General features: G+C 36.7%; 1 protein-coding gene across 7 annotated transcripts in view; it reads left to right on the plus strand.

Annotated features, from left to right (window-relative positions):
* LOC131437068 (uncharacterized) overlaps window positions 1–14863 on the plus strand; it is a 561034-nt gene that overhangs the window by 231777 nt on the left and 314394 nt on the right. For all 7 annotated transcript variants that reach the window (XM_058606126.1, XM_058606123.1, XM_058606122.1 and 4 more), the window contains one exon: window positions 14465–14520. The gene's annotated coding sequence lies outside the window, so the exon portion shown is untranslated. The remainder of the gene's footprint in view (window positions 1–14464; window positions 14521–14863) is intronic.

A 14863-nucleotide genomic window follows, 5' to 3' on the forward strand; every position in this document is an offset into this window, starting at 1 on the left:
AATGTCACTTACTACTTCTGAATCATCGTCGCGGGTAGGAGAAAGGAGAACACGCGTTATGAGTTATCCTCTCAGATACTCGTTGATACCATACTTTTCAGAAAATTTTATTTATCACTTACTTGTTGTAATGTCAGAGAACTGAAAATTTTATCACAAATTGCTGATCATATTCCCGTTGGCATGTAGCAAAAATTATGTTGATACGTAAGATACAGCAAGAGATATTCACGATCAAAAACTTATCACTCTCCCAGACGCCAAAATTATTTTTAAAATGGCGCGTAGTATAATAAGATGCATTCACGTCAAAAAACCTGTTTCAATCCACCTTGTGGTGTAATGATGCCTTTCTCATTAACAAATCGATGCGAATTCCGATGGAGTTTTTGACAATCTATTTCCAGAGCCAGAACTAGGAGAGCGTCACAGTCGTAAAAAGTTTTTGCGGTCATAAAATATCCAAACCTACAAGTTCAAATAGTTATAAAATCTGCTTTGAAAATTTCGTACCTATTTGTGCCCTACATTTTATGATGATTAGACATTTTGACCAATATAAAATAAGTTCAGAGAAACAAATGCTCCATTCAAGAACTTTGTTTGAATTAATTTTTTAAATTAATTTAAAATTAATTTTTGAGTCAGTTCAACGAAAATGAAACCAAACGTAAGCCTCTGCTTCTGTTATTGATGTATAAGATATTCGAGTTAAATGAGTAGTAATACTTTTGAAGCACCATAATGAAACATGCTAAACATAATCATTTGTAGTCACAAGTAATCATTTGAGTTCGGATGTGTTTTGAAAACGTTGTAAATTTTTGTTCGCTTTCCGTTCTCCCGTACACGCCATACGAAATTGAACAAAACACGCTGTGTGCTTTGTTCCCAAAGGCGGTGATGTTTTCTTCTTCCGTACCAGCACGTACCGATGCGTACCGGTTTTGCTTCGTCATTTTATATGAAGGTTTGAAAGTTTTGGCACTTGTTGCCCTATAATTTGATGAAATTGCACTGTATCTTTCAAGACAATGAGAGCTTTGATTGGAATCAAGATTTGTGAAAATCAGTTCATCCGTTGCTGAGAAATCAAAGCGAGTTCCGGGTTTTTCAGTGCTTTCGTAACTGGAAACCGGGGACTAGTAGTCCCAAAGTAGGTTTATATATCCACCAACTAACAAGATCTGCCAACTAAAGACTGTCCCAGAAAGTATGGACGCACTTTGATTTCGCTGTAAAAAATTCACAAGTGTTAGATATTCAAATTGTTTTCGATATACTGATAATATTAGACTACAACAATAGAATATTATTCTCAACATTTGCTACTTAGCCATTGTAGACTAGCTGGCACACCTTCTTGCGAACGTTCCTCATTAAATTCCGTACAAACTTCTGGGCGCCAAGTTTTGACACTTTTTTCCAATCTTTTTCGAACTGTTGAATGGTTTCGGCTGCCGAGACATGTATCCTAATATGTACCTTCGTTAATGCGAAAAATTTCTCATTTGGTCGAAGTTGTGGGCAATTTGGTGGATTCATGTCTTTTGGGACGAAAGTAACATTTTTGGTAGTATACCATTCTACCGTTGATTTCGAGTAGTGCCAAGAAGCAAGATCTGGCCAGAAGATAACAGGATCCTTGTGGCTTCGAATCATGGGTAGAAGTCGTTTTTGTAAACATTCCTTGATGTATATTTCGCTGTTCATTGAAACAGTGGTGATGAAGGGTTTTGAAATCTTACCGCAGCTACAAATTGCAACGATTGAAGTCGAAAAATTTGGTAAGAAAGCTATGGTCTGCTTTCTTACCAAATTTTTCGACTTCAATCGATGTCTCGGACTGGTTTAACACTTGCCCTTCTCGCACCGTATAATATTGTGGTCCCGGCAAGGATTTCTAATCGAGTTTCATGTATGATCCGTCGTCCATGATTATGCAGTTCAAATTTCCAGCAAGAATCGTATTGTACAGCTTTCGAACCCTCGACCTGATCGATGCTTCTTGTTTCGGACTACGTTTCGGTTGTTTCTGCTTTTTATAGGTTCGAAGATTCAAACGTTCTTTAGCACGAAGAACATTTGACTTCGAAGTGTCCACTTTTTTGGCCACATCCCGAACTTTTGCTCGAACGCCTTCAGTATACGTTTAACCTTTTTTCGACCCGTTTTCGGTTTATCCTCAAAGGTGTTATCCTCACCGAACTTCCTGATTGCATTTCGCACGGCTTTTTTCACTTACTCCTTCCCTTTTTGCTATCTTTCTCAGTGACAATCCGCGTTCTGTGCACCAGTTGTACATAATTTTTCGACATTGTTCTGCATCCAAAGTCCAAGCATTTCGAAACAAACTAATGAAAACGAATAAACAAACTCACAAGTGGTTAGAGAAGAGTGTATACAACAGAACGCAGCCATAAAAATTGACAGATTCTGAACCATTGCAAAATGGTTGCGTCCATACTTTCTGAGACAGTCTTCAGAAGAATTTGAATCTGTGAAAACATATTTATGAAGATGAAAATTTTTCACTTATAGCGCTGTAATACCGGAACCGGAAGTCGGATCTGAATTTACCTTTCGGGGACATTTTAAAAAATTTCAACGCTTTTTATTGTCATCTTAGTTTATGAAAATTGGTTGAGAAATTTCCGAGAAAATTGAATGTGGAATTTCTCATAAATTTGCACATATTACCTCGTAATTTCGGAGGCAAAAGTTGAATCGGGATAAAATTCAATAGCAGTCTATGGGACCGGAAAACCTTCCATTTGAATCTGGAAACCGGTTCTGCCATCTCTGAGAATATCGAGTGACATTATTTGTCACATACACACAGACATACACACATACACACACAGACATTTTCTCAGTTCGTCGAGCTGAATTTAATGGTATATGACAATCGACCCTTCGGGCCTTGGTTGAAAAGTCGGTTTTTAAGGAAATTACATAGCCTTTCTATATGAGAAAGACAAAAACAAACGAAGAACAATAAAAAGGGTATTTCATCTGAGCTCATATTTCCATCTCATCTCTTCATCTCATAACTTTGAACATGATTCATATCTTTCAACGTACCTGAACAGAACTGTGAACTGTTTTAAAATGTTTATTTATTTTTTTGTCACACTTTCTCATTTGAAAAAATGGTTTCAAATCCTACAGCGTTCGTTTTTTTCATTCAAAAATAAATTCACTTTCCAATTTAGGAAACATTTTCGTCTCAAGTCATTCAAGTTCGACCTGTTTCTCAATATTAACTAATTTATTTGTTTATTTATTTATTCATTAATTTATTTATCAGGTGTACAACTTTGCTTCCTCCGTTTTTTCCAAAATTAATAGCTTTATTACGAAAAAGTGCTTACAAATGTACTATTCAAAGTATTGTCCGTCGCTAGCGACAACTTTCTCCCATCTTTCCGACAATTTTCGGATCCCGGCTCGAAAAAAGGAGTCCTCTTTTGATGCTATCTATGAAGCAATCCATTTTTCCAACTCTTCGAAGGATTGAAAATGTTGATCTGCCAGGCCGTGTGCCATCGAACGGAAAAGGTGAAACTCAAAAGGGGCGACATCTGAGGAATACGGCGGGTGGGGCAAGACGTCTCATTTCAGCGTTTCCAGGTACTTTTTGACCACTTTTGCGACGTGAGGCCGAGCATTGTCGTGTTGGAGGATGACTTTGTCATATCACTCTTGATATTGTGGCCGCTTTTCTTTTAGCGCGCGACTAAGGCACATCAGTTCGGTAGCGATATCCTGTGATGGTTTCACCCGGATTTAAGAGCTCGTAGTAAATGTAATGCTTCTAGTTGTTCATATTTGAAGTTGTTTTCTCTTCCATCATTATGTATGTCTTCGACATCGAAATCACCATTTTTAGAACGTTGGAACCACTCCCGGCACGTTCTTTTACTCAGAGCAGCATCACCGTAAGTTTCTGAGAGTACTCGATGCGCTTCAGTTGCATTTTTTTCGAATTGGAACCGAAAAGTAAAACTTCCCTCAAATGGCGAGAATTGGGCACATTAACAGACATTTTCGAGTGTGAATAATACGAAAACAAGAACAACTGTCACTGAAACGGCTCGAAATAGTTTTATTGAAATCAATCAAATTTTAAACGTAAAACAATAGGAAACGAAAACAACCCAACCATTTTTAAAAGTCGAATTGATTCCAAACTGATTCTGAAACTATCGTGTGTTGTCTTACAGCTGACGCTAGGTCCTTTTTAGAAGAATTCTGACATTTTGAACGTGAGAGTGTAATAGTGAAACTAATCGATATGATGAATATAAGACTAACTATAGGATTAATAAAAATCGATTGAGATGAAATTAGTAACAGAGTAGTGAAAATATAAGAAGATTTGTTCAATTACAGAGATTTTAATCGTATGGTCATTCGCCTTCGGCCCAGGCTTTCTGACCCTATGTGCAGGGATGTGGAACGAACCCAGGTGGAACATTTCAAAAGTTGTTTCAGCTGTGATAGTTCATTTTTCATGAAATGTGAATTAGTTCTCAATGTGGAGCACCGCTGTTTTAGCAGAAATATGAAATAATTATAGTGATTTTAAAGATTGAATCAGGTTTATTAGGTAACGTCCTTACAGATGAGATGAAATAGGAGGTCGTTATCCTATTTATCGTTAGGAAGTACCCGTTTGAATCCGTACAATTTTGAAATGTTGTTTCAAACTGATGGTGTGAGTTGATTGGAAGCACGGAGTAGCCGCAACAAATCGACACTATTTACTTCAACTTTTTCAAAGTGTTGTCGTCGAAAAAATTAATACACGGATACAAATCCATTGCCGGTACCACGATCAAGAGATTATGAAAATCATGAAACATGTCTTCTTATGAGATCATGCCTATTACTGATGATTCTATGAGCAAAATGGTTCTTGTCATGAGTAATAACTCGTCATTTTGCTCATAGAATCATCATTGATAGACATGATCTCATAAGAAGACATGTTTCATGATTTTCATAATCTCTTGATCGTGGTACCGCGGGCAATCAATTTTTAACCGTGTATACTCGGGCTCTTGGATTGGTTGGCGGTAAATTCGGACAAACTAAGCTCTGGATGCAGTGCTGTAGTACGAATTGAACATCCAATATTTTTTTACGTTTGAAATGTCTTCACGTTTCCCTCAGGGAAGTCAACTCGGTTCACTGTTTTTAGTTTTGTTTTCCAACGACCTCTACAAAGCGACTAAGTTTCCCAAATAACGAAAAGATTTTTCGCTGTGAGAAACCTATCTAAGATTATTAGGTACTTCAATCGGACATCAATCTACTCTTAGATTGGTGTAATATTAATAGTATGGAACAAACGGCATTATGCAGTCATAACATTCTCTTTTTCATTCTTCAACTATGAAATCTCTTCCCTAGTCATTGTATAAGTGTCTGTAATAAACGATATCGGTGTTAATTTAGATAATAAACTAGCTTTTTCAGTACATATTGCATTAAGCATGACGCGCTTTTTTAGCGATGTTTAGTATAATTTTGATTTTTGAATGTGTTAAGGTAAATAATTGGTACGAGAAAGTTAAACATAACAATAAAATTCCAAATTGTCAGATTTTGATAGTTTATTATAATCAAAACATTGACTGAAATAAACTTAAAACCTAAAATCTTGCTCGATGGTTTTGTGCATCAAAGTTTTACAACCGATTTTTAGTGTACAAAAAACTAGCATGGTAAGCAGGAAAAGACTAAATTTAAATTTCACATCCAGTAAACTTTTCGTATTCCAGTTGGGATCTAAAGGGTGATTTTTCAAGAGGTATAGGACTTGATTTTCATAAAAAGGTAACAAAAAATTGAGAAAATTGATGAAAACTTTACGGGAATCGATAAAGCGATCAATATAATTTAATCTTTGAAGATGATTTCTTGCCAATCTTGGCCGCGGCTTCGCTTTTGGCATACTCTCTCCAACATATAGGCAGGTTTTCATGAATAATGCCATCACCCATAATCCACACCAAACAGTGACTTTTTTGGTATGCTCTTGCAATGCTTCTGGTTGGTCTTAACTCCAGATGCGGTAATTCTGCTATCCTTTCAATGAGCTTCGTCGCTGAACACAATTTTTCGTTAAAATAGTGGATCTTCCTCTAACTTTGCCAGCGTCCATTCATGATTAAATTATACATCAAACGACGATTCATGATTAAATTACAGACCAAACTGAACAAGTTTGATAATAACGCAAGACACGATTAACGCGTGATCTGTCAAATACAGTGTTGTCAAAAAGATATCAACAGAAAAAACCAATGTCGTACCACCACAGCAGCCAGATTACTTAGCTTATATGATTGTGTTTTGATTTGCAAACAAATCCTTCCCCGCTCCGGACGACAGAACAAACACCACAAAGAAGACACCGAAGATACCACATCCGTTGAATTGAAGTCCCATCGGGATCTGTCAAACGACTCTACAGTAGACATCGTGAAAGGCCAAATCGGAAGTAGCGACGAATGGTAAATAATAAAAATGCTACACAAAATCGGATGATAGCTGCCGATAAAACAAGCAGAACTTGGAAACTCTAGCAAAAAAAAAAACAAATACAAAAAGGAAATAGGAAAAGTGGTACGCATCTGGCACGAGTCTCAGATCACCGTTAATCCGATAAGGTGTACATGTCGAGCATTGTTTGCCGCGAATCGTATTCATTTTATTGGGTTCGTTGTGGTATTGCGCGAATTTACAAGGTGCGTAAAAGTATGTGGCTGTCAAAGAACGGTTCTTCAAAAGTACGCGCCTCCATCATCGCTATAGGTTTAGAATTTCTACGAAGGAAAATCGTGTTTGCTATTAAATTTTGCCTTTCAATTATTTTCATTTCAAGAAAGCAACCTTCAACATTACTGATAATTTCGATTTCTTCGCATACTTGGAAACATGTTTTTCGCAATTGTATCGCACATGCACGCTTCCCTGAAAAAAAAAAAAACTGTATGCTATTTCCATTCCGATGAACGATTTGCGTTATCTCGTGACATAGTCAAATGCGGGCGTGTAGGAAAATTTGGGTCATACTTTCAACAGCGTTTACTCTAAACTCGCCAAATTTATGTATGTACATGTAACTCCGGTTGAGCTGAACTAAATCAAAAGGCAAAATCTCCGGTTCGCATTCATTCGCAAAGTTCTCCGATGGTATTTCGCGATTATTCGCGTTCCTTGCCGTAGGTTTCGTTTTGCGTAGGTTCACCACGGAAAAGGAATGAACATAAACTTGTACGCCGCCTACGGACTTGTGGAAGCAATGTTTGATACTACGCCGAATCTGTTGATAGGCGGTAGATACTTCTATCGAGCGGAATGGTTGTTGATTTATTTGAGATAAAGATTCCGGGTAGGTTCGATCGTTAGGCAATCAATCTACGTTTAGTGTTCAATAGCATGATTTTATGACAGTCGTCAAAGAACTGTGGGTCTATGTATTACCGGTCATGGTAGAAGTTTTTCATGGAGATATATTTTGCTAGATATCAATTCTGCTGCTCATAATATTTGATTGTTTGAGATAATAGTTTGATCTAAAACCGAAACTTCGAAATTAATTTTTAGGTATTATTTTTCGTGGGTACGTAGTTTTTCATTTCATTGAGTCATGTCTCTTAAACGAGTAACTCGTAGTCGAACTCTTGTTAAATTAAAAATAAGATGAGTGTTTTGATAGTCGTGTAAAAAAAAATCCCACAGTTCTTCCTTTGCAGAATTGTTTACTCGGACGACTACGATGCAGTTGCTAACCAAAGTGTTGCTTGGAATTTTGAAGAGTTTGTAGTTCATCGTTTATGAGCTGAATTGAGTTGATTATTTTAATTGCGAGTACTTTTTCGCGGTCAGCGAATAGCCAGTAGTATTTGGGGACCTGATCTGGAGTAACGGTGGATGAGAAAGCAATTCGAAGTGTAATTCGTTCAATTTGACCATAGTTACCATACCGAAGCCTCAACCTTCCCAGCTGACTGTTGTGCCTTTGGACGCTTCGGACGTAGTTCATCGTCTGCAGTCCAGTCAGATGATGATCGTTTTGATTCCGGAGTGAAGTGTTGGATCCATATTTCATCCATTGTCATATATCGACGCTAAAATTTTGATTTATTACTTGTAAACATGAAAAATAAAACTACTGAAAAAAGTAGCTTCATTGAAATGTCGTTCACTGTTTTTTTAACTAATCAAAATGTTAAGAAAATTTAACAAACAGTCTTGAAAGTTGGTACTTCATAAATGTCATATGGATTTGATAATGACAGTGGTATTTTTGTGATTCAAGAGAGACATCGCAGTAACCCGGCGGTGGCAAATGAGGTTACTAATGCACTACAAATTTTTGTATACCCATATAACAGAAACAGTACACTGAATCAAACAACCCCAAATGTATAAAACATTTGTCCATATGCATTGTAGGAAAAAATAAGCTGTAAATACGGCTTAAAATACAAGCTTTTACTAATTGGTGAGAGAATACATTGTTATATCAAAAATCCCTTGTATCAAGTGTAACCCATGGATCAATAAGTCCCGAGACTAACAATGGAAACAACATTTTTTTTTGCAAAATTTTTTTTTATTCATCAACATAATCACCTTTTAGGGTGATACAATGGTTCCAACGTTTCTCCAATTTTTCAATACCATGCTTATAAAAAAAATTATCTTTCGTTTCAAAATAAGCTTCAGTTTCAGCGATGACCTCCTCATTTGAGCCAAATCTTTTTCCCTGGAGCATTTTTTTAAGATCAGCAAAGAGCCAGTAGTCACTGGGGGCTAAATCTGGCGAGTATTTGGGTGGGGAAGCAGATCAAAGCCCAATTCGTTCAATTTCGCCATTGTTTTTCATCGAGTTGTGGCAGGGTGTTTTTGTTCCATCGAAAGCAATCGCGGCACCTACTTGGAAAAAACCTTTTTCATGCTCAATTTTTCATGAAGGATAGTAAATACACTTCCATATGATATCTGTGTCATCTCAGCAATCTCACGGAGCTTCACTTTACGATCTTTTATTATAATTTTTGTCACTTCACTCACATTTTCCGGTGTAACGGCTTCCACAGGTCTACCCGAGCGTTCCGCGTCATTTGTGTCGGTACGACCACGTTTAAACTCGGCGAACCACCGACAAATCGTTGCTTTTGATGCACAAGAGTCCGGATAACATTTTTCAATCCATTGTTTTGCTTGCACGGTGTTTTTACCCATTAAAAAACAATGTTTTATCAAAACACGAAAATCGGTTTTTTCCATTTTTTAAACAAACTACAAAACGACTTTACTACAACCTCGATAACTCAGCTGTTTCTGGTCGGATCGACTTAAAATTTTGACTCGTTTCAAGCAAAGGTTAGTACTCTAGAAAGACGTGGTTACTGGTTTACTACGAGCGCCTTCTCTGCTTTAGTCTCGGGACTTATTGATCCATGTGTTATATGAAATTTATTCACAATCAGTGTAAAACTCTAAATGCAAACACAGAACTAAACGAACTCATCTTAATGCTATTTTAAAAAATTCGCCAATATTTTCGAGGTATGTATTACAATTTCTTGTTTTACCTTTTTACTTTTTACACTGTGAAAACTCTTGATTCCATAAGTTGTCATTGAATTTTACCCGGATCGAATTTCCTACTCGGGAGTAACGGAGTAAAATGTACAAAAAAAAATGCACTTGATTTTCTCAGAGACCGCTCAACCGATTTTCTTCAACTTGAATTCAAATTAAAAACCTTCGTGCTATTTAATTTCATCTGGATCCGACTCCCGACTCGAGAGTTACGGGGTAAAATGGACAAATGTAACTAAAAAAGTGCACTCGAATTTCTCAGAGACCGCTCATCCAATTTTCACAAGCGTAGGTTCTAATGAAAGGTCTTATAAACCCCATACAACACTAACAAATTTCAGATACGATTTTCGGTTCTGGAATTACAGGCTGATAAAAATAAAAATTTCATTTTCAGCAGCGTGTTTTTATACATGACACGGAAAAATCAATAAAAGTTCATGAAAATAGCTGTATAATTCTTCAATTATGCAGGTATGGTTAGTTTATGTTCAACAACGTTTACTCCGATTTCTTAGAAACGACCGAATTCTCCGCAAATTCAAATGTAAACTGAAATTATGATGTTTCCAAATACCAAACAAACCGATTTCAGCTATGCTGGGTCCCAGCTCCTGGTACCGGAAGTACCGGAAATAGTAGTCGCAATGTATGCCTAAAAAAACTTTCTTACTCAATATTCAAAGTAAAGTTTCTTCGATGAATCCTTTTAGTGATATTAATGAAAATATTGGTTGGTGGATTAAAACAAGCTTTGATGCATATAAAAAATGGGTATTGCATTTGTTCAAACTTTAGAAAATTTTTCCGAGGCCCAGGATTATGTCTTTGTTTACTACATAGTAGTGCGCTTTCAAAACATGGAATTTAAAACCGCAATTTTAAAAGAGTTCAGGCCACATTGTTTGGAGTAACAGATAAAGATATTAAGGATAATCGATGGTGGAAACTTCAATTAATAACGAACTATGTGAAATATTTTGTGTTTACCAAGCCGCTCTCATAGCTACCTTTAATAGTGATGACGATAAGTATTAAAATGACTTACACTCTGTGCGGCTCGTTAACGCCTTGGTGAAGGAAATTTGTGCTCATCAGCAAATGGGCCTTCTGTAGATTTTTATGCGCCGTTCGCCTTGCACACCTCTTAAAATCAACATAAACAAACTAACGGTACGTTAGAGGAAATCTGAAAGAGTATATTCAACCGTGGTACAAATAAGGATATGAGGAACACAAAAGATAACTGCTTCCTGAATGTTCAAAACAGAAATTAATAGCGACTACACAATAATTGTGTAGTTCTACGTCAACAGTTCGAATAAACCCAAAGTACTATCCCATTTGTACTGCGAGGCAGCTCCGTCAGATATAAATAAAACCTTAAATATAATTAAGAATAATTGTACGTGTAATAATTGTAGATATAGCAGGCAAATAAACAAATTGAAATTTCGAATATATCTGTAAATTGTTTTAGCTGTAACTTCTTCATTTTTCAAAAGGCACGGATAGGATAGCCATCAACCTGTAGGTTTTAATTAGAGCTTTAAAATAAAAAATATCAAAAAAAATTAAAACCATGTTTTTTTTTATTTAACTTTTTCGGATTATTTTGTAATTATTGAGAAAAAAAAATCAAAAAATTTTTTCAGTGTATATTTTTTTTTAGAGTGCCCAATCGATTTCCTAAAACTTCTTCCTGAACGCTATTTTTATACAATTAACGGTTCCCGAGTTACAACGATTTGAAAAAGGCAATTTTGGTGAAATGCAAAAATATATACGCCCTTTTGCAGAAATCAGTCGTGAGTCGGATTGACCTCTCCATCGCCTTAAAACTTATGGTTTGTTATACTGAAGCCATGTGTAAAGTTTCATCCAAATCGGAGAGAGTCGAGTCTGATGATCTGCTAAGCATTTCTGGAATTGCTCTCTAGCATTTATTGACATCAAATAAACTTCAAAATACAAATAGGAGGAATTATGATCGATTTTCATGTTTCATTTCCGGAACACACAAGTTTTGACAACCAAAATGGCGATGAATCACAAAAAATATGTTTGTAAATCATACAAGCTCTTGCAAAAAGCGTATTTATTTTATGGCGAATAGTTATAATTTTTTGCCTTTCTCATATAGAGAGGTTATGCAATCACTGTGAGAACCGACTTTTCAAACGAGGCCCGGAGGGCTGAGTGTCATATACCATTCGACTCAGTTCGTCGAGTACGCAAAATGTCTGTGTGTGCATGTGCGTATGTGTGTATGTAACGTTGTTTTGCACTAACTTTTCTCGGTGATGGCTGAACCGATTTTCACAAACTTAGATTCAAATGAAAGCTCTGAATATTATTTTAATCCGACTTCCGCTTCCGGATTTATGGAGTAAAATGTGCGAAAAAATTCAAAAATGTTTTCTAACTTTTCTCATAGATGGCGCGACCGATTTTCACAAACTTAGTTTCAAATTAAAGGTCTTGTGATCCGATACGTAGTTCCTAAATTTCATTCGGATTCGACTACCGGATCCGAAAATATAGGGTAAAGTGTGTTAAAAATTTTATACAATCACTGAAAAGGTCGAAAAACCATAAAAAAAATTCTAAATCGACCTGAAATCTTCGCCAAATGATCGTTTTTATCAGTAGACGGTCAAAAAAACTGATTTTGGTTATGATTTTATTACTTCGAAGAATACCACAGTATTATATATGATAGTATGATTGATATGAGAAAGGCATCATTACACTATTAGGTGGATTAAAACTGGTTTTTATCCATATATTCACGATAGAAATGAAAGCTATTTAATTCCTCCGAATAAAATAAATGTGGATCGTGACGCAGGTTTAAAAATTTTTTTGAATTTTGAATCATTTCGGAATAGATTTAACGCAGGTTCATGCAGATTTCTGCTTTATAAACGAAACGAAAAATTATTCACTGGCGGAGTTTGTAGTTTCAATACAAGATTTAAGATGTAACATTCAAGATTTATACAAGTATTTATTAAAATTCAAAATGTTACTTGGGCTACCCTTACTGGAAAATAAAATAATATGTGGTCGACTTCACGGTGCTTTTTGAAAAAAATGTGGGGCGAATATTTTTGAGTTCGCCTCGGGCGCCAGAATCGCTCACTACGGCTCTGTGTCAGTCATACGACTTATTGAGTTATGTGTTAGCTTGTACATAATGATGGGTGAGTTCAACCTTTTGAGTTTTTCCTTTGTCAGTATAATACTGTGCTGCGTAGTTTGTTCCGATGGACCGAAAGAAAATTTATCGATAAAGTTTTTTTTTCATTTAGTTGTTAATTCAACAATCGCACACGTTTCACGAAAACAAAACTGACACTTTTTTCTCGTAGGTATGGCTTGAAACCTAACCAAGTACGATAAGTGCGTCTGATATATATTTGTTACGATTTATCACACGTGCTTTGTGCTTATTTACTATGTTTAGACCACAGGACGTGTAGATGTCCGTCCCTATTAAATATGGTTGCCTTGTATCTGATATTTTAATTTAACACTTGCGTTAGAAACGGTTGCACATGGTAGGGCTTTGAATGACGTAACAAGAAACAAGAGCTTTTTTGTTGTAAATGCGGTCAATTTGTTATACAAAACTGTATGCTCATGCGCTACTGCACTTTGAGATCAACTTGCAAACAGATGGTTTTTTCGTATTGGACTGCAATAATTTTCAATACGATGTTTCCTATTATTTTGTTCTTTTTTACATATTAATTTTGTTAAGTTTCATTTCAATGTATTTTTGAACAAAAGTCAATCGAAGTGAATGTAGAATTTCGATTATCCGTGCAGCACATTTTGAGACTGGCTCAATGGTCGCTTGCGGTGTTCTTGCAGAGAGTTGTTTCACAGTTTGTTAGACAACCATTCTGTGCCGAGTGGTACTTCAATTGTTAATGCGAACTAGGGTAATAGAGGAATTTTGGCCCACTTTAGGATTGATTTTATTTTGGCCCACTTTATAAAAATATCCACCAAATATTGTAATATCTTTAAAAACCCCTTCCGCAATAGGTAATTTAATGTGATTAGCTTCAAATTGATGCAAAATGAGTTACTTAACATCGATAAAATCCGATGAAATCGAAAAAGTTTGTTAGGTGGGCCAAAATATATGAAGTGGCCAAAATACCTCTGTTACCCTATATATCTGCATTATCTCGCTTCAAGTCGCCTTCTGATACCATTACCTGCACAACACCGTGGCAGAAGTTTGCATACACCGGCTCGGGCTATCATCCTTCACACTTGCCGACTAAACATATCTTCCAGGTAATAATTAGCTCTCACGTCACCACCATTGTTACGGCCAAACTTTTCCACCTCCGTCCGCGTGCCACCAACGCCACTTGACACATACATCCTCCCCGTTGAACCCGTCTTAGTTCGGGCGCTAAATTAGCGGAAGAAGTTGTCTCCAAGGTGGCACGCGAAAATGGTCCGTTATTAAGTATGACCTTCTTTAGTAGATGTTCACCACATGAGGAGACACGCTCACACGCGCGTCATTATTAGCGGAGCCCCGGTAGCTTCAGGTGGGCTTGCGTAATAACGGTCTCAAGGTAGAACAGCACCTTGCCGGCTCATAGTATCAAACGGTAATGGGCTCAACTCGACTTAGCAGGCAACAATCGTCGTTAATTGTCGAACAAGGGAGGGCACCATTTTCGTCATTTTCCCATTCTCGTCTGTCGTTAACGCGCTTAGATGCTTGAAGATGCCATTACCATACTCTCAACATCTGTTAATGAATTATAAATTTTAATTTTAATTTTAGTTTCATTTCGCTTTCCAGCCCTCCACGCACTAGGACCACTTGTCAACACTTGTTTACCATTAATGGGATAAAAGGTAGGAAACGTCAAATTTCTTCTAACATGTACTGAAAATCGATTTGCCATTTGCCGAAAGATTCGATGTCAAAAATTGCAGCATATTTCAACGGGGGGCAGCCAATAATAGGAACACCCTGCAACGTGTTCCTATTCTCCCGGAAGGCTGTTCGGCGATGAACGGCAAACATTGATTATTACAGCGAACCCACCATTGAAATTTGAAACCCAATCAAGACCAAGTTGATTGATTTTTTTTGTTGCTGCTGCTGCTGTCCATCGAGATACAGTTTTTGCAACCCGCTGAGGACCTGGACACTGGAAAAGGTGTGACATTTCGTGCGTGTCGAATTTCAATCAAC

This window comes from Malaya genurostris, chromosome 3 (genome assembly GCF_030247185.1).
Source record: "Malaya genurostris strain Urasoe2022 chromosome 3, Malgen_1.1, whole genome shotgun sequence".
Taxonomy (NCBI): domain Eukaryota; kingdom Metazoa; phylum Arthropoda; class Insecta; order Diptera; family Culicidae; genus Malaya; species Malaya genurostris.